We start from the raw sequence: 25469 nt of genomic DNA, 5'->3' as shown, positions 1-25469 counted from the left end.
TAATTTGTTCAGCCTGTGACTTTTGGTGTTTCTGTGAAGATTTTCAAGTATCACTTCCAAATTTCAGATCATGAATTGGCTAGGAGGATTTATAGCTATGCATAACTCAAACAATATTTGTATTATCTCTTTTTGTGGCATTTTCTTTCCAGCAAATAAAATTGCATCTTTACGGTTATTCTGAAAAATAATTTTCTCCATCTATGTGGGAATATCTTCAGTCATGTAGTATTACTTACATTTTGTGTTCTCTCTGTTCACCGCAGCTATCACTTTGCAACCTCCCTCTCTATTCTGAGATTAGATGGCCCTCTTCCAGACTGTTTTTTTCCTCAAAAAGGATTAATTCTTTTCTTTGGTTTGTTCCATTTCTTTCTCTGATTTAGTTTTGTACTAAATGGCTAGGCACATTTGAAAGGAGAAGAGAATATCGAGAATCAAACATAAGAGATTGGTCAAGAAGAAGAAATAGAACAAGGTGTTTTCTGTCTTTTTGAACAATCGAGCTTGTGCCTGCCTTTTGATGTTAATATTTGTGCCAAATTTTTGAACCCGCTGCATCGTAAAGAACTACTTTGAAGAAAATATGTAATTGGCTACTTGGTTCTTTGCCTGCGGTTGTTGCTTATGCGCCCTGCTCCGCCCACCACGGAGCCCCTCACGCAGGGATATGGCTCATTTGTTTTCTCAAGACAAGAAAAGTGCTTTAGTTATTTTACAGCTATTTTAATTGTTGGTGCAAATGGGGTGCCATTTGATGTCTGTTGTCAATGGAGATTGACCATGATGATGGCGGCATATGAATGAAGATGACAATGCTTTGGATGATGCTAATAAGTACAATGATATGGAGGTGGGCCAAATTCCTCCCATGAGCAAGCAGCATCTCTGATACTGGTTAAAGTGAGCTTCTCTGTCGTGATTATTTCTTCTTCTGATGTGTTCTTCTCATTCAGTATCTTCGTCCCCATGTAGATCCACTCCGGTTTTCAACTCATGCCTCCCCTACTAACCATGCTATTTTTGGGTGCTCTACTTACTGCTTATTCTCTACTATTTGCCTTCGAGATAAGGAGATTGCGGTAGCTATAACTGAAGAGCTACAGGGCTACTCAAAAACTTGAGTAGGCCATTGGTTTGAAGGTACTTTCTGTGCTTTCTTCTATCGTGCCGTCCAAGAATTTTCTTATAACAGGCTAATACATACAGTCCTATGCATGCTTTCTTTCTATTGTGTTCTTCTGAAAATGTTTGATTGGATACATCACTCATGCGTATTACATCTATAACTCGAACGAATGAAAAAGAGGTAAGGTCAATAGAATTGTAGCTCGCAGTGTAGTACCTTGCTTGAGAATATAAGGTTCGTTTAATTGTTTGTCCTCTGTTTTGTAGGACAACAATACATATCGATAAACCAAAATAATATCTATGATCTAATTGTGAGCCGCTCCATTAGTTCATGCCTTTCAGGTGGATGCAATATTTACACTGACTGTATTGTTTGCCTCATGTGTATTTTCTTGATGTGAAATGGATAAATTAATTAATTGGGCACTATACTGTGAGTATATAGTTGCATTATAAATTTCATCTAACTAAATGATTCCTACTACATATGCATTGTTTGTTGCTGAAAAATATCTAATTCAACAAACAGTAATTATGGAAGTAGCATCGTGCCATTGTCAGTCACAAGGTGTAGGGGCTTTCCTCTAATTTTGTTTTTAAGGTGAGAAGAAGCTAGAGAAGAATCACAGCGGTTTGATGTCTTTCTGATGGTGTTTCCCGCATGTCGCTTGTGTTACTACTCCTTTCATAAATCAATGCCAGTTAGTCTTTTTGCACAATTTACCTTTTGATTTCTAATGTCATGCATTTTTTGAGTTACCTCAATGTTGGTTAATTGGTCGGCAAGATATGGCGTTTATTGCTTCAGGTCCAATTAAAATTCTTCAGGTCCAACTAAAATGTTTATTGCTGCCAGTGGTCTCCTTATTTTCTGTGAGAGATACATGATTCTTGGGAGAATGACTCATATTTATGACTGCCGGTGATCTCCTTATTTCGGAGAATGTGCGAAAGCTTCCGGCCGTCCCTATATATTTCTAGCAGAGAATATATGGAAGTCCCCTGTATACCTGTCAGAAGGCCTTCAGATGGATCATCTATCATGTGAGTACCAAATTGCTTCACTAAATATGCATGATCGCTTGCCCTTCCATTTATTGTTTTACTACTACATGATTTTGTAGAGTATTAGGTGAAGGAATGAGATGAAACTCTGGCAGAGCAATTAAAGAAACGGATTTCAGCTTCCTAATGGATGGCATTTGGCTTATGAAGTAAAAAAGATATCCCGCTGGCAGGGCAATATTTTGGTTGGCCTCATTCTCTTCTTTCCTCAAGGCTATAAGGTAACAACACATGTTGCTGTGTTTTTGCAGTATATTTAATATCGGTCTTGAACCAACATCTTCTAATTGTATATCACCAGACACTTTTCGCAAGGTTCTAAATAAGTGAAAAACAGGCACCTTGCCCCCCCACCCCTAATGTTCTTCCAGCTCAAAGTTTTGAAGTTGCTATGAGTTTATCTTTCAAACTGAATTCTACATTCAGAAAAAAAATTCTGTGTTTTGATATTGCTTACCAATGATAGATCCGTACTGTAAATAATGCTACTTATGTACTTGATTTCTTCGATTTCAATTTGATTTGCTTGCCCTTCTTCAGTTGCGAACATACAATAGCGTATGAATGCATATCTAACTGATAAACTGCCATCCAATATGCAATATTTTACCATGATAATTATCGTAGATAGCAACTGTGTATGTTTAATACCATGAGTCAGTGCTTCTCATTCTAATATATTTATTATATATGGACAGTGATGTGATGTAGCAGAAAGGAATGATCTGTGGATGACTATATGGCTTGCAAGAGACTGAGGTGCCCACTTTTTCTTTTGTTCATCCTTTCTAAATTTGGTTTCCTTGGTAAATAAGAAAAATCAAGGACCTATGGTCACCATGACGACATGCCTATTTTAGTGCTGCTTAATTAGCGTTTTTCTTCTACTAGAGCATTTCACACTTGTTTTAAAACAGTACATAAAATCTAAGGATGAATAGTTATGGATCATTTTCTTAGTAATGATGCAATTTACTTGCTTTAATTGGACTCCGATGTCAACAGAGCGGGCGCTGCAGTACATACCATCTGGAGTCTGGCTCACGAGGCCTAGCCTCTCAGATCTCTTGATTTCCAATTTCATTGTTCCGTTAAGAGAACACGCCAAAATATTTGTTCTGCTAAACTACACTCCATAGCTAATTGTTCTTTTTGCAGTCTGAAATATGTATTGGTCCGTTGATATTAAACTTGACAATAGTCAATAGGTAATGTCAGCTTAAGGAAAGAAGTTCCATACTTCGAATTTATTGATTACCATCTTTTACCTTTTACTATTATTAAATAATTTGTTACTTCTATTCTGTAGATTGTCACACCATGAGAGTATGCAAAGGTCCTCCATTTTGATGAGAAATTTGACATTGCAAGAGCCAACGATATCTGAATTTGAGTGTTCTAATATTGCACAAGAATAAGTCTCAAAGAATGAAGTTGGTTATAGTACAGGTACAATTGAAAACTAGATAAGCCTAAATAACAAAATGGCAATTTGAGTTTATCTGGAAAGGCAAGTTTTGGAATTACACTAACATACAGGAAATAACATTAATGTGTTAGCTTCTGGATAAGCTAATTTTCTATATTCGCTGTATTCTCAATACAAAGACGTTGACAACCAATAATGCTTAGTTCAAATTTCCGTCTGTTTATACTTCCTTTAAACTGAAGTGTAAAGGTGCTATTTTTGTGCAATGCATTTGTGTGTCCACTTCAGCTACGCATAAACCTGAAGCAGTGTGTTATGAGTAATCTGACGTTGACACTTCTTTGTGGGGTATTCTGAAGTAGTGTGTTATGAGTAATCTGATGGTAGACCTTCTGCTTGCTTGCACAAATAAGTAGATAAATTCAATGTATATACTGGTCTTATTGTTCTGTTACGGCTGTTATTTCATTGTGCTCCTCTCTTTTTGTGCATATGTTCCCTTTTGCATTTATAATATATGCTCGTCTTCTATTGTTAAAGCTTGGCCGGTGAACTTGCTGACTGCCGGTAATAATATGTCATGAATGTTGAAGAAAAGCCATGTGGCAGATACATTTACAATAAACTCTTAAACTCTTAAACTTAGCTGACTATAAGTAGAAAATAAATTGAATTCTATACTTTAGTCCTGAGCCTCCTGGCTACAAAGAAGGAAAATAACATAGTATAAAAATGGAGAAGCTGTTTATATATTTGGAATTTATTGTCCAATTCTGACTCTATGTCCAGTTGCTAATGTTTATTTGTCATTCCTTTTTCAGTAGAGAAATTTCTTCATAGCAACGACCACTAGCAGTGACCAGCCAGGGATAATGGTAGAAGGTAGTTAACGAAGTTGAATGATTCGTTTTTCCAGTAGAAGCACCAATGATAGAAAAATTGTTTGGTGCACAACAGGCATACATGTTTGTATTATGGTTCAATTCTTTAATTACTTCATTGTAGGCATTTGAATTTTGGGACATTATAGGCTCATACTCCTATCCATTTTGCTTTGTTCACAAAGACATGCAATGATATTTGATTATGTCATTGTTTCATGACTTCATGTGTGTTAAATTGGGTATTTAGAAACTGTGGTCTTACATTTATGATCATATTTGATTCTCTTAGTTACTCGCAGGATACAAATGCTTATAAGTAACCAATGGAGACTTGTGTTGCCTCAAAAGAATGGGATGGATGGGAAACTGCTTTCGGTCAATGGAGAACATGTGTTGCCTCAAAACGGAGCTCAAGGATGGGGATATAGTTGAGTTTGGAGTTGCAGTTTTCTCAAAATATTACTTGATATTTTAGGGGGCTTGCTCAAGAAGTTGTACCAATTATTTGGAGATGCAAGAGACTGAAGATCTGTATATATAGAGTGATGAAGGGAAAAATCCTCAAATGTGGTCTATTTGTGGAAAATAACCAAAGAAGGAAGGATATGTTATTTCAGAAAAGTGAATTATTTAATTCTGTGCATATACGACCAGATGTATTTCTCCATCACAGTACTAACTGAAAGTTCTCTTGGTAGTGACTGTCTGCTCTGGAAGCACATGGTTAGCAGCTCATATAGCTATTTTGCCATTTGCTGGTACCGTAACGGGTTTTCTGGAAAATTAAGAGGGATAAGGAATATACGTCATATTTGATGTGTAATAGCAAGTAAAGACATGAGAAATCATCAAAGATATAGATTTAAGCACGGAAACGAATTAATTGTTAAAATAGCTTTTTATATGTTGGTGTCCATTAGAATATTATTAGTACGCTTTTGTTTATTTTGATTTAGGCATTTTTCTGTACTGATTGTGTCATTTACGCGATAGCGCAACGGGTCATCTAGTTTACATAAGTCTTGCATGCACTGTCGATCCATTGAAAGTAGACGTGGCCACAGCCGCGTGTGTTTCCGGAGGAGTCCAATACTCCCGTAAGCTAGTCTTATGCTTGACTGGGTTTACATGGATTGTGGATCTTGAACCCGGCCGAGTAGCTAGCTTGCCAGCCAGCCGGCGGTCTTTGCTTAATTTGGTCAATCTGCTAGTAACAGCTAGGTTTCGGCAGTTCCGGACTGTCAGTTGAGATATTCAGTTCCGGACTCTCTCACCTCCATCTTTAAAATGGGGTGAATCGCTGATACGCGCAAGATCTTACCACATCTCTGTGCGTGTCTCCGCCGTCGCTCCAATTCTATCTCCATATATAGTCTTTTTTTTTGAAACGACGCAGGAGGACTGCGCTTTTGTATTGATAGTATCTCCATATATAGTCGAGAGATCAGAGCAGGAACGGGAGCACTACTCGATCAATCGCCCGTGCTCGGTCGATCTGCCACTCGCGTGCCCTGATCAGCTCATCCAGCATGGCTAGCTACTCCTCTCTCGTCAGCCACAAGATTACGTGCGTACACCTACTCTTCCCTGTTAAACATTTCAAATCTAGAAGCCTCGCGATCATCTCATAATTAAGGCTCAGTTAATGCTGATTGTATCTGTCCTTCTGTTTAAGTAGACATATACTCTGTTCTTCAATTTGCGCGCATGTATGTACGTGCGAATTAACTGTGGTTTGCTTGTACGTCATCAATTTCGATTAATTCAGGCCAACGATGCAAGCCTTGAACAATCCGATGGAGAAGGAGGAGGAGGAAGAGGAAGAAGAAGGAGCGGCAGCGGCCCCGGCGGCTGCGACGGTGGAGGATGCGATGGGCTACGTCGAGGCGGTAAAGGTGGCGTTCAAGGACCACAACCCGGCGATGTACCACGAGTTCCTCCGCGTCATGGACGATTTCAGGAACCACAGGTAAATGATCGATACATCCAAGTCGATCTCGACCGATTTGTATTCGCCTTGCTCCCTTAATTTGCGAGTGTCAGTTCATCAAGGTTGTGACTCTAGTGTAACGAGTTTGTGGCTGCGTGCAGGATCGGCATCGCCGAGGTGGCGTCAAGGGTGAAGGCGCTGTTCCGGGACAGCCCCGGCCTCCTCCTGGGCTTCAACGCCTTCTTGCCCAAGGGGTAGAAGATCCAGGTCGTTGGGGTCGATGAGCTCGCCGCTTGCTTCGTCAGGGACGTGAGCCTGGACGACGACGATGGCCACTGATGGATCCATCTCAGTATCATAATGATCTGCCTTTTCTTAGGTGCTGCACTTGGTCTCATCATGCTAATGCATTTTCTTTTGGTGCTCGAACCTCACCCTGTATATGTGCATATTTGCGTTGCTTAATTAATTAGGTTGTTCGTCTATACATTACCATGTAAATGAAATGCTAGCTAGTATCTCGTAGAAGAATGGGAAATGGACTTGTTTGCTATAGTAGATGCAAGCTTTAAAGAGGTGCTTTCACTGTAGAATAAACTGGTCCTTTTGTTATTTGCCACGTAGAATAGCATTGGTGCTTATTTTGAAGGACGAGCACTTGATTAGCCACTAAGAGGTATTTATGCATTTAGACAGAACTCATTAATATAGAATAAAAATCTAAGCATATACCGTACATATAATGATATAAATAGGTGCCTGCAGTTATTTTTAGGGGAAAAATAGGTTCTTGTATTGGAGGACTTGCAATTTAAAGATGCTTAATGAAGTGGCAATATTCACTCGATGTAAGCCCTCACACATAAGCACATTGCATTGTACATGCCCCCCTTAGGCTATTTTGTTCAAACTTCTTTTTTGGGGAGTATATTTTCCTATGGACAGTATCATGGTAGTTTTGGACCCGACAATTCGTAGGCCCATGTAAATGTTTGCTCATTCTCCAACTCCAAGTCTCCAACCCGAACTCTAGTTAATTACCAAGATCCTTGGCACCCTTGCTGCCAGAGGAGAGGATATAATGTTCTCTCGTGGTGTACTACCAGATCCCAACGTCCCCAGTGGCCTTTCGGGCATCTAATGGCGAGAGCGACCATGGATTGAAGGTGGGTAGCAGTTCTAGTCATTTTTCATTATGGTCTGCCCGTGTGTTCTTGGCTAAAACCTCCCTACGTCGAAGTCTTCGTCATAAAGAAATAAAGTCACACATATTTATTCTCGTCGTAGATCATGCAAATCGTCTCGCGCGTGAACCTGTATTTATTGTTGTGGCGGAGATGATAGTGTCGGTGTGCGGTACACATAGATATTGACCTATTACAATCTTTTGTGCTCCATGTCTACTTCATCAACAATTCAGCAACAAATGTCGTTTCGACAATTTTTTGAAATGGAGGCAAAAGGTTTGCCTCATTCATTAATTAAGAAGAAGGTGCCTAGTTTTTAGGAGAAAACCAGGCGAAAACCTACAACAATCGATTCATGCCCACCCAAACACCGCCCACCCACGAACAACAGGGTCACACCCACACATGCCAACACAAAGATCACAGAGCCACACGAACTAACACTCCAAACACGACACACCTACACCGTGCCAACAAACCTGCCAGGGCAAAGGGGGCAACCATCAATCAACCGCATATGTCTTCCCTGTAGCACCCCTCTTCTTGCTTCTACACTCGCTTGGGCTACCACCATCACCCTTGGCCGTAACCTCAGACCCAGGGTAGGCAGCAGCCAAGGTGGCGAGAAAAACGCAGATCTCCCTCGCAACAAAAGCTCCAGGCACAGGTGTCAACACTGACTTAGCACACACCTGTCCGCCAGTTTCGACAATTTGCTTTGCAAGGCGTCTGTCCTAGACCAACAACACGTCGATCAACCTAGGGTTCTTGCTTGCCTCCTAGGGTGTCTGATTCATGCGGTCATTCGATCAAAACCTACGAGGCTAGTTCAGCTTGTGCAGATTTGATGTTCTACAATTTAATCTACCAGGATCATAGTGCAAAGTTAAGATACAAAACATGGAACTAGAGAGAGGACGACTTGGAAGAATCATGATGTAACTTCTAGTTTTACCAGTTACTACCGATTCTTTCCAGTCATTCTATTCCAGTAAGCAATTTTCTTAATAAATCAGTGAAGTGTTTTCTTAAAGGGAAAATTTCTGAACCCGCAAAAAATATCTTTGCAAGATAAGCGGGAACAGTTGGCTTGACTGATGCCGTAACTGCAATCGATCGAGCTAGTACAATTTTAGAGCATCTCCAGCCGCGTCCCCTAAAGCGTCTCCCAAACGGCGCCGGATCGAGTGTTTGGGGGACGTGTTTTGTTCGTGCCGCGTTTGGGGGACGTCGCTCCCCACCCGCGTCCCCCAAACGCCGCCTCCAAACTTTTTTTTATGGGATTTTCGAAAACACAACAATTTATTAAATATAGCATACAAATCGATATATTTGCCGAGATTGTTTTCTAATTAAAATACAACAAACAATAAAACAACTAAATAAATGTAATAAATGGGGCTACATCAAGGTGCCGCGGCATTTGCTGATAATCCTTTGATCCTCCACATATGCTCAACGAGATCATGTTGAAGTTGCTCTTGAACATTGCTGTCACGAATCAAAGAGAACCCGGCAACACCTACAGCGTCGTGCTTGAGCTTGAAGTAGGGGTCGAACTCTCGAACGCCGTGTATGATATTCATGAACAAACCCTTGCTCATCCTATACCGGCGCCGAAAATTGTCGGCATGTGTTGCCTCATCTGCGAAGTAGTCGTTGTGCAGCATGGTATGGCCCTCCATCCTCTGCCGGGGCTTCGACTTCTTTCTCCCCGGCTTTGATCCTCCGCGGCGCGGTCTCTTCCGCTTCTCCGACTCGGCGTCAATCATGTCCTAGAGGGACGCGATGATCAGCAAATGCTCCCGGATATCGTCGTCGAAGGCTTGCACGTCCTCCAGCAGTCGGACAAGCATCTCGTCGTCGCTATCCATGCCTGAAGCAAAATTAATGGTTAAAATTGCGCTGCGGCAGACGAGGCAATGAACAGCGGCCAATCGCGCCTACCTGACAAGTCGTCGAACACCTTGTGTGCGCGGAGGTGGGGCGGATTTGACGTCGCGTTCTGGGACGCGCTGGCGAAGCGCACTAGTAGAAAACAGGCCTTTCGTCAGGCCTCATTTGTCCCGGCCGTGTCGCGGGCCGGGACTAAAGGCCTGACCACGTCGCCCCGAAAATGCTCAAGCGTACGGCCTCATTGGTCCCGGTTCGTTAGGACCCATGTGTCCCGGTTTGAGATACAAACCGGGACTAAAGGGTTCTGCGGCCCACTGCGGCCAGGTGCTACCCCTTTAGTCCCGGTTTGTATCTCAAACCGGGACAAATGGGCGAGCCCTATATATATGGCAGCCCCCTCCCCACTCTCTTGTTTTTTTCCTGGTGGGAGGAGTGTGGGTTTGTGCTAGTCTTTTTCTTGCTAGTATGCACTAGAGGTGTTTGTTAAAATGTGTGTTAGAGCGACGTCACTCGAGTTCACAGAAGACAAGCATGATATGAGGTGCCCGAGCCACACTTAAGCTTCCTCCTCCTAATTTCCACTTGTCCTACAAGGTTAGCAACTATTTTCTCGTTTAGACCGTGCGGTACTAATTTTAGGATTGTGATTGTGTTTGATATACAGTTGTTTGATGCAGATGAGCCATCCATGGATGTACGGTGACCGACGCACACCCGCTTACAAAAAAGGCGTGCATTATTTTCGCGATGCGGCCGAGGCGAACAAGCATGGTGATGGCTTTATGTATTGTCCATGTGTTGATTGTCGGAATGAGAAGGATCACACTTCCTCAAGAGTCATTCAGAGCCACCTGCTTCATTCCGGTTTCATGTCTGGCTATAATGTTTGGACGAAGCACGGAGAAAGAGGCGTTATGATGGAAGACGGCGATGAAGAAGGGAACGATGATGACTACCGATCTATGTTCCCTGAGTACGTTGATACGGCAATGGAAGACAATAAAGAAGAAGGTCAGGGTGAAGAACAGGAACCAAATGAGCCCGCTGATGATCTTGGTCGGGTCATTTCTGATGCACGGCGAGGCTGCGATACAGAAAAGGAGCGGTTGCAGTTCGAGCAGATGTTACAGGACCACAACAAATTGTTGTACCCAACTTGTGAAGATGGCCAGAGCTGGGCAGCACACTGGAATTGCTAAAGTGGAAGGCAGAGAGCGGTGTGGCTGACTCGGCATTTGAAAAATTGCTGCTAGTAATGAAGAAGGTGCTTTCAAGAAAGAACGAATTGCCCGCCAGCACGTACGAAGCAAAGAAGCTTGTCTGCCCTCTAGGATTAGACGTGCAGAAGATACATGCATGCCCTGATGACTGCATCCTCTACCGCGGTGAGGAGTACGAGAATATGGATAAATGCCCGGTATGCACTGCATTGCGGTTTAAGATCAAAAAAGATGACCCTGGTGATATTGAGGGCGAGCCACGCAGAAAGAGGGTTCCTGCGAAGGTGATGTGGTATGCTCCTACAATACCACGGTTGAAACGTCTATTCAGAAACAAAGAGCATGCCAAGTTTTTGCGATGGCACATGGAAGACCGTATGAAAGACGAGAAGTTGAGGCACCCCGCTGATGGTCGGCAGTGGAGAAAAATTGAGAGAGAGTTCCCGGACTTTGCAGATGACGCAAGAAACTTATGGTTTGGTCTAAATACAGATAACATGAATCCTTTTGGGGAGCAGAGCTGCAGTCACAGCACCAGGCCCGTGACTCTATGTATCTACAACCTTCCTCCTTGATTGTGCATGAAGCGGAAGTTCATTATGATGCCAGTGCTCATCCAAGGTCCGAAGCAACCCGGCAACGACATTGATGTGTACCTAAGGCCATTAGTTGATGAGCTTTTACAGCTGTGGGCCAAACCAGGTGTACGTGTGTGGGATGAGCACACACAAGAGGAATTTGACCTACGAGCGTTGCTTTTCGTAACCATCAATGATTGGCCTGCTCTTAGTAACATTTCAGGATAGTCAAACAACGGATACAATGCATGCACGCACTGTTTGGATCAGACAGAAAGTATATATCTGGAAAAATGTAGCAAGAATGTGTACCCCTACAATCGTCGTTTTCTTCCGCAAAAGCATCCCTTAAGGAAAAAAGGCAAGCAATTCGAAGCCTGTCACCCGTACTGGTGCTGAAGTATTTGGTATGGTCAAGGATTTAAAAGTAATCTTTGAAAAGGGTCCTGGCAGCCAACCTGTTCCTAACGGTGCTGATAAGCGTGCACCCATGTGGAAGAAGAAATCTATATTTTGGGAGCTACCCTATTGGGAAGTCCATGAGGTCTGCTCCGCAATCAACGTGATGCACCTGACAAAAAATCTTTGCGTGAATATTCTAGGCTTCCTGGGCTTGTATGGGAACTCAAAAGATACACCGGAAGCACGGGAGGACCAGGAACGTCATAAAGGACGGGGCGGCAAGCATCTAGGGCAGTTTCAAGGGCCTGCCAGCTATGTTCTTACCAAGGAAGAGAAGGACATTTTTTTTGAAGTCCTTTTCAGTATCAAGGTCCCGACTGGCTTCTCGTCGAATATAAAGGGAATAGTAAATATAAAAGACAAAAAATTCCAAAACCTAAAGTCTCATGACTGCCACGTGCTTATGACGCAATTGCTTCCGGTTGCATTGAGGGGGCTTCTACCGGAAAATGTTCGACTGGCCATTGTGAAGGTATGTGCATTCCTCAATGCAATTTCTCAGAAGGTAATCGATCGAGAAAGTCTATCAGGGTTACAGATTGATGTGGTCCAATGTCTGGTCAGCTTCGAGTTGTTATTTTCGCCATCCTTCTTCAATATTATGACGCACCACCTAGTTCACCTAGTCGAAGAAACATCGTGGGAGTAGATGACAAGATAGACATGTCAGTAGATTATAATAAGTTTCATGAAATTCCGCCCTTCACAGTGAAAACTGACCGAAGCATCCTGTTGAATGATGAAGATTCTCCATGGCTACGACCCAGAAGAAAAAACAAACAATGATGAAGACCCAAGCATTAAGTTAAATGATGAAGATGCTCCATGGTTACGGCCGAAGCAATCATAACTTGTGTATCTCAATATGGAAATAACTTTCCCATTTATTTTTATGTAATAATGTTACTGTATGTAAGATATTAACAATGGAGATGGTTGGCTTGCTTTTAATAGTTAAATAGCTTTCACGGGCTTGTAGGGAAAATTTTCCGAGGCGGAGCTTCCGAAGATGTCCTAGGGCATGAGCACCAACGACATCTTCGAGAAGCTCCACCACGGGAGATTTCCCAACCCTTTCGCCAATGCTGTTACAGGAGATCGAGGCTTTCACGGGCTTGCAGGGAAATTTTTCCAAGGCGGAGCTTCCGAAGATGTCCTAGGGTGTGAGCACCAACGACATCTTTGAGAAGCTCCGCCACGGGAGATTTCCCAACCCTTTCGCGAACGCTGTTACAGGAGATCGATGTTTTCATGGGCTTGCAGGGAAATTTTTCCGAGGCGGAGCTTCTGAAGATGTCCTAGGGCGTGAGCACCAACGACATCTTCAAGAAGCTCCGCCACAGGAGATTTCCCAACCCTTTCACCAACGCTGTTACAGGAGATCGAGGCTTTCACGGGCTTGCAGGAAAAAAATTCCGAGGCGGAGCTTCCGAAGATATCCTAGGGCGTGAGCACCAACGACATCTTCGAGAAGCTCTGCCACGGGAGATTTTCCAACCCTTTCGCCAACGCTGTTACAGGAGATCGAGGCTTTCACGGGCTTGCAGGAAAAAAATTCCGAGGCGGAGCTTCCGAAGATGTCCTAGGGCGTGAGCACCAACGACATCTTCGAGAAGCTCCGCCACTGGAGATTTCCCAACCCTTTCCTTCTAGGTTGGCTTGTTGAGCTCCTTGCCATGGCGATTATCAACGCTCCTTTTATAGACACGTCACCGCTTCTCCTTCGTCTCGTTCCTCTGACAGGGCGTCGTGCGCTATGATGACGCGTAAAGCACACGCTCGTTGGGAACCCCAAGTGGAAGGTGTGATGCGTACAGCAGCAAGTTTCCCTCAGTAAGAAACCAAGGTTTATCGAACCAATAGGAGCCAAGAAGCACGTTGAAGGTTGATGGCGGCGGGATGTAGTGCGGCGCAACACCAGAGATTCCGGCGCCAACGTGGAACCTGCACAACACAACCAAAGTACTTTGCCCCAACGAAACAGTGAGGTTGTAGATCTCACCGGCTTGCTCGTAACAAAGGATTAACCGTATTGTGTGGAAGATGATTGTTTGCGAGAAAACGAGTAAAACAAGTATTGCGATAGATTGTATGCGATGTAAAGAATAGGACCGGGGTCCACGAGTTCACTAGAGGTGTCTCTCCCATAAGATAAAAGCATGTTGGGTGAACAAATTACGGTCGGGCAATTGACAAATAGAGAGGGCATAACAATGCACATACATGACATGATAAATATAGTGAGATTTAATTGGGCATTACGACAAAGTACATAGACCGCCATCCAACCGCATCTATGCCTAAAAAGTCCACCTTCGAGGTTATCATCCGAACCCCTTCCGAGTATTAAGTTGCAAAGCAACGAGACAATTGCATTAAGTATGGTGCGTAATGTAATCAACAACTACATCCTTAGACATAGAATCAATGTTTTATCCCTAGTGGCAACAAGCACAACACAACCTTAGAACTTTACGTCACTCGTCCCGGGTATCAATGTAGGCATGAACCCACTATCGAGCATAAATACCCCCTCTTGGAGTTAAGAGTAAAAACTTGGCCGAGCCTCTACTAATAACGGAGAGCATGCAAGATCATAAACAACACATAAGTAATAACTTGATAATCACCATAACATAGTATTCTCTATCAATCGGATCCCGATAAACACAACATATAGAATTACAGATAGATGATCTTGATCATGTTAGGCAGCTCACAAGATCCAACAATGAAGCACATAAGGAGAAGACAACCATCTAGCTACTGCTATGGACCCATAGTCCAGGGGTGAACTACTCACTCATCACTCCGGAGGCGACCATGGCGGTGTAGAGTCCTCCGGGAGATGAATCCCCTCTCCGGCGGGGTGCCGGAGGCGATCTCCCTGAATCCCCCGAGATGGGATTGGCGGCGGCGGCGTCTCGGAAGGTTTTCCGTATCGTGGCTCTCGGTGCGGGGGTTTCGCGACGGAGGCTATTTGTAGGCGGAAGGGCAACGTGGGGGGGCACACGAGGGCCCCACACCATAGGTCGGCGCGGCCGGGGCTCGGGCCGTGCCGCCCTATGGTGGCGGCGCCTCGTGGCCCCACTTCGACTCCTCTTCGGTCTTCCGGAAGCTTCGTGGCAAAATAGGACCACTGGGCGTTGATTTCGTCCAATTCGAGAATATTTCCTTACTAGGATTTCTGAAACCAAAAACAGCGAGAAAACGACAAGCGGCTCTTCGGCATCTTGTTAATAGGTTAGTTCCAGAAAATGCATAAATACGACATAAAGTGTGCATAAAACATGTAGATATCATCAATAATGTAGCATGGAACATAAGAAATTATCGATACGTTGGAGACGTATCAGCATCCCCAAGCTTAGTTACGCTCGTCCCGAGCGAGGTAAAACGATAACAAAGATAATTTACGAAGTGACATGCCATCATAACCTTGATCATACTATTTGTAAACATATGTAATGAATGCAGCGATCAAAACAATGGTAATGACATGAGTAAACAAATGAATCATAAAGCAAAGACTTTTCATGAATAGTACTTCAAGACAAGCATCAATAAGCCTTGCATAAGAGTTAACTCATAAAGCAATAAATCAAAGTAAAGGTGTTGAAGCAACACAAAGGAAGATTAAGTTTCAGCGGTTGCTTTCAACTTATAACATGTATATCTCATGGATATTGTCAACATAGAGTAATATAACAAGTGCAATATGCAAGTATGTAGGAATCAATGCACGAGTTCACACAAGTGTTTGCTTCTTGAGGTGGAGAGAGATAGGTAAAGCTGACTCAACATAAAAGTAAAAGAAAGGTCCTTCAAAGAGGAAAGCATCGATTGCTATATTTGTGCTAGAGCTTTTATTTTGAAAACATGAAACAATTTTGTCAACGGTAATAATAAAGCATATGAGTTATGTAAATTATATCTTACAAGCTGCAAGCCTCATGCATAGTGTACTAATAGTGCCCGCACCTTGTCCTAATCAGCTCGGGTTAACACTGATCATCATTGCATAACATATGTTTCAACCAAGTGTCACAAAGGGGTACCTCTATGCCGCCTGTACAAGGGTCTAAGGAGAAAGTTCGCATTGGATTTCTCGCTTTTGATCATTCTTCAACTTAGACACCCATACCGGGACAACATAGACAACGAGATAATGGACTCCTCTTTTAATGCTTAAGCATTCAACAAAAATTAATATTCTCATAAGAGATTGAGGTTTTATGTCCAAACTGAAACTTCCACCATGATTCATGGCTTTAGTTAGCGGCCCAATGTTCTTCTCTAACAATATGCATACTCAAACCATTTGTTTGTGAAAACCGCCCTTACTTCAGACAAGACGAACATGCATAGCAACTCACATGATATTCAACAAAGAGTTGATGGCGTCCCCAGAAGCATGGTTATCGCACAACAAGCAACTTAATAAAAGATAAAGTGCATAAGTACATATTCAATACCACAATAGTTTTTAAGCTATTTGTCCCATGAGCTATATATTGCAAAGGCGAATGATGGAATTTTAAAGGTAGCACTCAAGCAATTTACTTTGGAATGGCGGAGAAATACCATGTAGTAGGTAGGTATGGTGGACACAAATGGCATAGTAGTTGGCTCAAGGATTTTGGATGCATGAGAAGTATTCCCTCTCGATACAAGGTTTAGGCTAGCAAGGTTTATTTAAAACAAACACAAGGATGAACCGGTGCAGCAAAACTCACATAAGAACTTATTGTAAACATTATAAGACTCTACACCGTCTTCCTTGTTGTTCAAAACTCAATACTAGAAATTATCTAGACCTTAGAGAGACCAAATATGCAAACCAAATTTTAGCAAACTCTATGTATTTCTTCATTAATGGGTGCAAAGTATATGATGCAAGAGCTTAAACATGAGCACAACAATTGCCAAGTATCACATTACCCAAGACATTTTAGAATTACTACATGTAGCATTTTCCAATTCCAACCATATAACAATTTAACGAAGAAGAAACTTCGCCATGAATATTATGAGTAAAGCCTAAGGACATATTTGTCCATATGCAATAGCGGAGCGTGTCTCTCTCCCATACAGTGAATGCTAGGATCCAACTTTATTCAAACAAAAACTAAACTAAAACAAACCGACGCTCCAAGCAAAGTACATAAGATGTGACGGAATAAAAATATAGTTTCAGGGGAGGAACCTGATGATGTTGTCGATGAAGAAGGGGATGCCTTGGCATCCCCAAGCTTAGACGCTTGAGTCTTCTTAGAATATGCAGGGGTGAACCACGGGGGCATCCCCAAGCTTAGAGCTTTCACTCCTCTTGATCATAGTATATCGTACTCCTCTCTTGATCCTTGAAAACTTCCTTCACACCAAACTTCAAGCAAACTCATTAGAGGGTTAGTGCACAATAAAAAATTTCATGTTCAGAGGTGACACAATCATTCTTTACACTTCTGGACATTGCATAAAGCTACTGGACATTAATGGATCAAAGAAATTCATCCAACATAGCAAAAGAGGCAATGCGAAATAAAAGGCAGAATCTGTCAAAACAGAACGGTTCGTAAAGACGAATTTTAAAATGGCACCAGACTTGCTCAAATGGAAAAACTCAAAACTAATGAAAGTTGCGTACATATCTGAGGATCACTCACGTAAATTGGCATAATTTTCTGAGTTACCTACGAGAGAATTAGGCCCAGATTCGTGACAGCAAAGAAATCTGTCTCTGCGCGAGTAATCCAAATCTAGTATGAACCTTACTATAGAGACTTTACTTGGCACAAAAACATGATAAGGAGAGGTTGCTACAGTAGTAAACAACTTCCAAGACTCAAATATAAAACAAAAATACTGTAGTAAAAACATGGGTTGTCTCCCATAAGCGCTTTCTTTATAGCCATTAAGATGGGCTCAGTAAATTTAGTGATGCACTCGCATAAGGATGAGAGTTGAAGCAAAGAGAGCATAATAATAAAAAAGCAAGTATGAAACAAATTTAAGCCTAACCCACTTTCTATGAAAAAGAATCTTGTAAATAAACAAGCCAATGAAGAACAAAGTGAATAGCATAGGAAGACAAAACAAGTGTAACTTCAAAAATTTCAGCATATAGAGAGGTGTTTTAGTAACATGAAAATTTCTACAACCATATTTTCCTCTCTCATAATAATTTTCAGTAGCATCATGAACAAACTCAACAATATAACTATCACATAAAGCATTCTTATCCTGAGTCTCATGCATAAAATAATTACTACTCCCAACATAAGCATAGTCATTCTTATTAATTGTAGTGGGAGCAAATTCAACAAAGTAGCTATCATTATTATTCTCATCACCATAATCATCAAATGTAGGAGGCATAGTATAATCATAATAAACTTTATCCTCAATAGTAGGTGGCACCAAAATACCACTATCATCATAAATGGGAGGAAAAGTGTCATCAAAGTAAATTCTCTCCTCCATGCTTGGGGGACTAAAAATATCATGCTCATCAAAACCAGCTTCCCCAAGCTTAAATTCTTCCATAGCATTAGCAATAATAGTGTTCAAAGAGTTCATGCTAATAACATTGCTACAACTATTTTGCAAACAAAGTTCCATGGGTTTTTTAATTTTCTCTTCAAACACCTCATGTCCTAACTCAAGATAAATACTATATAGATCTCTAATATTTTCGTTGTTTTCCATTAAGCCTAACTAGTGAAATCACACAACTTAGTGTTCTCAGGTGTGGCCATTTTAGCAGTAGTAAATGAAGCAAACTAGATAAAGTAAATGCAAGTAACTAATTTTTTTTTATGTTTTTGATATAGAGAGCAAGACAGTAAATAAAGTAAAGCTAGCAACTAATTTTTTTGTGTGTTTTGATATAATGCAGCAAACAAAGTAGTAAATAAAATAAAGCAAGACAAAAACAAAGTAAAGAGATTGAGAAGTGGAGACTCCCCTTGCAGCGTGTCTTGATCTCCCCGGCAACGGCGCCAGAAATTTAGCTTGATGACGCGTAAAGCATACGCTCGTTGGGAACCCCAAGTGGAAGGTGTGATGCGTATAGCAGCAAGTTTCCCTCAGTAAGAAACCAAGGTTTATCGAACCAATAGGAGCCAAGAAGCACGTTGAAGGTTGATGGCGGCGGGATGTAGTGCGGCGCAACACCAGAGATTCCGGCGCCAACGTGGAACCTGCACAACACAACCAAAGTACTTTGCCCCAACGAAACAGATGAGGTTGTCAATCTCACCGGCTTGCTGTAACAAAGGATTAACCGTATTGTGTGGAAGATGATTGTTTGCGAGAAAACAGTAAAACAAGTATTGCAGTAGATTGTATGCGATGTAAAGAATAGGACCGGGGTCCACAGTTCACTAGAGGTGTCTCTCCCATAAGATAAAAGCATGTTGGGTGAACAAATTACAGTCGGGCAATTGACAAATAGAGAGGGCATAACAATGCACATACATGACATGATAAATATAGTGAGATTTAATTGGGAATTACGACAAAGTACATAGACCGCCATCCAACTGCATCTATGCCTAAAAAGTCCACCTTCAGGTTATCATCCGAACCCCTTCCAGTATTAAGTTGCAAAGCAACAGACAATTGCATTAAGTATGGTGCGTAATGTAATCAACAACTACATCCTTAGACATAGAATCAATGTTTTATCCCTAGTGGCAACGAGCACAACACAACCTTAGAACTTTCCGTCACTTGTCCCGGTATCAATGTAGGCATGAACCCACTATCGAGCATAAATACCCCCTCTTGGAGTTAAGAGTAAAAACTTGGCCGAGCCTCTACTAATAACGGAGAGCATGCAAGATCATAAACAACACATAAGTAATAACTTGATAATCACCATAACATAGTATTCTCTATCAATCGGATCCCGACAAACACAACATATAGAATTACGGATAGATGATCTTGATCATGTTAGGCAGCTCACAAGATCCAACAATGAAGCACATAAGGAGAAGACAACCATCTAGCTACTGCTATGGACCCATAGTCCGGGGGTGAACTACTCACTCATCACTCCGGAGGCGACCATGGCGGTGTAGAGTCCTCCGGGAGATGAATCCCCTCTCCGGCGGGGTGCCGGAGGCGATCTCCTGAATCCCCGAGATGGGATTGGCGGCGGCGGCGTCTGCGGAAGGTTTTCCGTATCGTGGCTCTCGGTGCGGGGGTTTCGCGACGGAGGCTATTTGTAGGCGGAAGGGCAACGTGGGGGGCCACACGAGGGCCCCACACCATAGGTCGGCGCGGCCGGGGCACGGGCCGCGCCGCCCTATGGTGGCGGCGCCTCGTGGCCCCACTTCGACTCCTCTTCGGTCTTCCGGAAGCTTCGTGGAAAAATAGGACCCTGGGCGTTGATTTCGTCCAATTCCGAGAATATTTCCTTACTAGGATTTCTGAAACCAAAAACAGCAGAAAACAGCAACTGGCTCTTCGGCATCTTGTTAATAGGTTAGTTCCAGAAAATGCATAAATACGACATAAAGTGTGCATAAAACATGTAGATATCATCAATAATATAGCATGGAACATAAGAAATTATCGATACGTTGGAGACGTATCACGCTACATACCTTACCTCATCGAGCAGTGCGTCCACCCATGCGTCCTTATCCTGCCGACAGCTTTAGTCCCGGTTGCACCCACCAGCCGGACTAAAGGTTACACATGCGTCCTTATCCCACCGACAGCTTTAGTCCCGGTTACACATGCGTCCTTATCCCACCGACAGCTTTAGTCCCGGCTTGCTCTTCTTCCTCCTCCTCATCATTATCGGCGTCAGCCACGATGACCCTAACCCTAACCCTAATCCTCTCTCATCTATGGAATGTATTAAACCTTTATGTATAAAGCAGAAAATGGATTTGGATTACTTATTCAAATTTAAGCACTTTTCATGTTGAAAGTTTAGTGAGATTCAAAAAAAAGCAAAAAATATTAGTTAATCTATCTTTTAATTGAAAATATCAAATTTATTAATAGTTTGATAAGTTAGAATAATTATTTTATAAAATAGAAAATGGATTTGGATTACTTATACAAATTCAAGCACTTTTCATGTAGAAAGTTTAGTGAGATTTAAAAGTATGCAAAAACTATTAATTAATCGATTTTTTAATTGAAAATGTGAAATCTGTTAATAGTTTGATAAGTTAGAATAATTATTTTGTAAAACAGAAAATGGATTTCGATTCCTTATTTAAATTCAAGCATATTTCATATTTAAAGTTTTCTCAAATACATAAGTATGTAGAACGTAGTTTATTCAAATATTTAAATTTTTGTAAAATATTTGGGCCCATAGTTGGAAATCTGTGTAGATAGTGCGCGCCCTAAATTTGGGCCTTTAGTCCCGCACCATGGATCGGGCCGCGACTAAAGGCCTTGATCTGTGCGGGAAGCTGAACCCCCCCCCCCCCACCCACCCCTTTAGTCTTGCACCGTGGCACGAACCGCGACTAAAGACCCCCCTTTAGTTGCGGTTCGTGCCACGGTGCTGGACTAAAGGGGGGTATAAAAGGGGGAGCTTCTTCCCCGGACGGTGGAACCGTCCGGGACTTAGTAATTTTCATGCGAGGAGAGCTCTCAGACGCCGTCAGGCTGCCCGATTCCGCCGCCGCCGACCTCGCCGTTGCGCGTCGCCTCCCCGCACTGCGTCGTCGCCTCACCACACCCGCGCGTGCGCAGTATTCCGGCCGCCAAGGCCCGTCGCGTCATCTCCGCGCGCCACCGCACCGTCGCCCGCGTCGCCCGCATCGGCTCCGCCTCCTGCAGGTGAGGATCCGGCCATCCCCCGGCCCCGGCCACATTTGGGTTAATTAGGATTTAATTTTGATTTTTGAGTTAGGGTTAGGGTTAGTATTTAATTTTCATTTTTATTTTTTTATATATGTTAGTTCTATTCTATATACTAGATGATACCCTGCGTGTTGCTGCAGGACTTGTAGCCTCTCACAACAGAAATAGGAATGCAAATGAGTATGGGATACATCTATGATACTACAATGTTTTGGAAAGCTAAAAGTGTTTTAGCTTCCGAAAACGTTGTCTATGTTAGGATATAGGGAGTAATACTTATGAAGCATCACTACTAATTTGAAGTTAAATGTACGAAAATGTTTGGAACATCATTGTCATAAAAAAGGTAATATCTTTATTGCAACTTTGGCCATCAAAAGTACTACATCATGTCTTTTTATAGAAAAAAAGATGGAATAATCTGGGGCATGCAATGTATAAATCCCAAATTAGAACAAATAGTCTTTTTGCCATATGTATGTAAACGCGATGACATTTTAGCCCGTTGATATGCACGACATTGAGCAATTCCTGAAAATGGAAAACAGTAACGTGTAAGTCTATTAGCATTCCGTCAAATATTTCAGTGAAGCAAATGGACCAACTGAAGCGGTGAAGCTGCAGAAACAAATACATCTGGTTGGTTGGTAGCAACCAATAATTGACATATAATTACAATTAGGTAAAAATAAGAATAAACATACAATGCTAAATAAAAGCTGAAATCACCTTGGTAGCAAATTCGATGAATGCAGTAGTCACAACTCACAATGTACTTAACAAAACAATTGTCCAAATCAAGGAGAGAATGGAGAATAAGTTGGAAAAAATATCAGAGCAGGCCTATTTTCGACTGAGATCCAATCAGGCAATCACTACTCCGTCCGTTGAACCATTCTGAAGAACTGATATGCATTATGTGGTACATATCTGAGGTCAATCTAATAGCATATGCCGGTTAGCTGTACCCAGGATCATTTTTTCTCTCAGTTGAGAAAGCAACCTAATGAGTAAACCTTGGGGCTAGCCACTCCATTTGGACATTCTTGAGCATATAGCTGCCTGTAGCTAGCCACTCCATTTGGACATTCTTCAGCAGATCTGCCAAGGCAAACTCGAAAAAGAGCTTGTGATAATCTTAGCCGGGAAACATAGAGAACCTTTGGGGCTTCATGCAATCTGAAAAAAGTCAAAACAAATAGATGAAGTATAGGAAAAGGTTGGAAAGGCGGGCAAGGTGCAGTGGCTAGCTACCAGAGTGGATACTGGCTGGCGCCCCATTTGACGACGCAGGAAGAATCGCGGGGCATGGCAATAGCAGTGGAAATGGGTATTTAAAGGAGAGTGTTGTGGTGTCGTGACGGATCAGTGACCTCCATTCAGTTTCTGCACATTTAATGGCTAATGGAAATTGATGACTCCTCGATTCCTCTCTCCGTTTCCATGATGCCCCATTTCTGTTTCCTTTGGGCTTCTGTCAGTAGTTGAACTGATAAAAGCTATGATGTTGCAGATCCCCGAATAGATCGGATAAATGAGTATAGCTAAATTCTATCTGACTTTCATCTCTACTGCCGTGGCATATGTTTAGAATAGAAATTGAGCGAGAGATCGAGAGAATGAAAGTGACTGCTTTTCCATTGATGTTGAACACTTATATACAGGGGGAACGGACGCGTCCGAGGGACGCGACGGTTCGGAAAGACGGTTCCTGGAGGCGACGCTCCAGGAACGACAAGTCGGTTCCACAACGTGGGGATATCCCCGTGTGGTTACAAGTATAGATTCATTTAACTAATTACATTAATTAATTAAATCCTAACACTCCCCCTAATCTATACTTGTCCTTGAGCGTGTTCATCATCTTGAAATAGTCTCCTCCAAAACCCGATGGGAAAATTCGAGGAGTCCTCCAAAAACCCTGTGGGAAAAATATGAGGACTGGTGTAGAATATTTTTTTTGACTGTGAAACCGTAGGGGAAACCCCTACGGTATTTTTTCCATTAAATTATATGTACAGAAACAGAGTACAAAGGAGTTACATCAGGGAGGATAAAACAAGAACAGAGCAAACAAAAGGAAAACTAGTCGAAGCATGAAAACAAATAGTCCATAAGAGGTTGCACTAGGTTGGATTTTATTCTATAAGTATGCAGGTGGAGGTCATTTTTGAACCTGACACCCCATCGAGCCAATGAGGGATCAGTAGCTTTGAAAATCAAATCATTCCTGTCTTTCCATAGGTTCCAAGTCGCACAAACAAAAACCTCCATGAAGCATGGTCCTCTGAACTGATTACGTGCCCTTAGCACTCTAGTGGAGATGGGGAGGGAGACGTCCCAATGGATGTGGAGTTTCTCCCAGCAAGACAGTGCAAAAGGGCAAGTGAAGAATAAGTGGTCTCTTGTCTCTTCTTGTAAACCACAAAGCACACAGAAAGTTCCGCCTTCTATTTGCCAATTTTTTCTTTGCATAATATCCTTGGTGTTTAGACGGTCCATCATTAATAACCATGCAAAAACTCTCAATTTAGGAAGACATTTGGACTTCCAGATGGAATTTATAACTGTGTCTTCAGGGAAGGCTCCGAAAATAAATTTATAGAACTTCGCAGAAGTGTATTGAGCATTCCCCCAAGAGAAAAGTCTAGCATCGGGAGAATATGCTGTCAAAACTCCTTCAAACCCTGTGGAAAAATAAGGAGAAAATGACACAGCATATAATGATTATTGCCTCTGTTGATTCGATATGAAGTAAATCCATAGAATTTAGAGGGCAACAAATATGTCGTGTAAACTTTCCTAAAAACCCCGGTGGGGAAAAGGGATAGTATGACATATGATCTTATGTTGATATTACCTCATTAAAAACCTTTATGAGAACCTGTAAAGTAAACTCACTAAGGGAAAAAGAGTATAATATGATGCTTTGAACAGGAGTAGTTCAGGAAGATACTCCCCCTGAATCTTGCAAATCTCGGAGTCGTCGCATACCAATTCCATGAATATATTTCTGGAATGTTGAAGTTGGTAGAGACTTTGTGAATAGATCAGCGATGTTATCGCATGATTTGACTTGCAAGATGTTTATTTCCCCACTCTTTTGGAGTTCATGGGGATAAAATAACTTAGGGGCAATATGCTTAGTGATATTGCTCTTGACGTATCCTGTTTGCATCTGTGCAACACAAGCTGCATTATCTTCGTAGATAATGGTAGGTGATTCGATAGAACCAATTCCACATGATTGTTGTATGTGGTTTATCATCCTGCAAAGCCACACACATTCGCGTGATGCCTCATATAATGCAATTATTTCAGAATGATTGGTAGATGTTGCAACCAGAGTCTGTTTTGAAGACTTCCATGATATAGCAGTTCCACCATGTAGGAACACAAATCCGGTTTGTGATCTGGCATTATGGGGATCAGATAAATAGCCAGCATCTGTGTATCCAATCATATTGGTGTCCAGATTTCTCTGAAACTGAAAAAATAGGCCAAGATCCTTTGTGCCTTGGAGATATCTAAAGACATTCTTTACTCCCGACCAATGGCGTTTGGTAGGAGCTGCGCTGTGTCTAGCAAGTAGATTCACTGCAAATGCGAGGTCAGGTCTCGTACAATTTGCAAGATACATAAGCGCTCCAATGGCACCGAGATATGGAACCTCGGGTCCCAACATCTCTTCTCCATCATCCCTCGGCACTGAACGGATCTTTCTCTACGTCTAGAGATCGAACCACCATGGGAGTTTTAGACGGATAGGATTTGTCCATATTGAATTTCTCCAATATTTTCTGGATATAGGCAGCTTGGTGTACCATTATTCCTGAGGGAAGGTGCT

General features: G+C 42.2%; 2 long non-coding RNA genes and 1 pseudogene across 3 annotated transcripts; all 3 read left to right on the top strand.

Annotated features, from left to right (window-relative positions):
• Positions 1-2283: 2283 nt before the first annotated feature.
• Positions 2284-3539, top strand: LOC124659765. 2 transcript variants are annotated; one of them, XR_006989686.1, is made up of 3 exons: positions 2284-2417; positions 2895-2955; positions 3506-3539. It is a non-coding gene; the product is annotated as an uncharacterized LOC124659765 (long non-coding RNA). The 2 variants fall into 2 exon arrangements; XR_006989687.1 differs by lacking the exon at positions 3506-3539 and adding an exon at positions 3355-3404.
• A 14-nt stretch (positions 3540-3553) lies between these two features.
• On the top strand, positions 3554-4855 carry LOC124659764. Its single transcript, XR_006989685.1, has 3 exons — positions 3554-3645; positions 4447-4507; positions 4809-4855. It is a non-coding gene; the product is annotated as an uncharacterized LOC124659764 (long non-coding RNA).
• Positions 4856-6371: 1516 nt separating this feature from the next.
• On the top strand, positions 6372-6778 carry LOC124664164 (annotated as a pseudogene).
• Positions 6779-25469: the final 18691 nt, after the last annotated feature.

This window comes from Lolium rigidum, chromosome 6 (assembly GCF_022539505.1).
Source record: "Lolium rigidum isolate FL_2022 chromosome 6, APGP_CSIRO_Lrig_0.1, whole genome shotgun sequence".
Classification (NCBI taxonomy): Eukaryota; Viridiplantae; Streptophyta; class Magnoliopsida; order Poales; family Poaceae; genus Lolium; species Lolium rigidum.
This window is presented reverse-complemented; position numbering and strand designations above follow the sequence as displayed.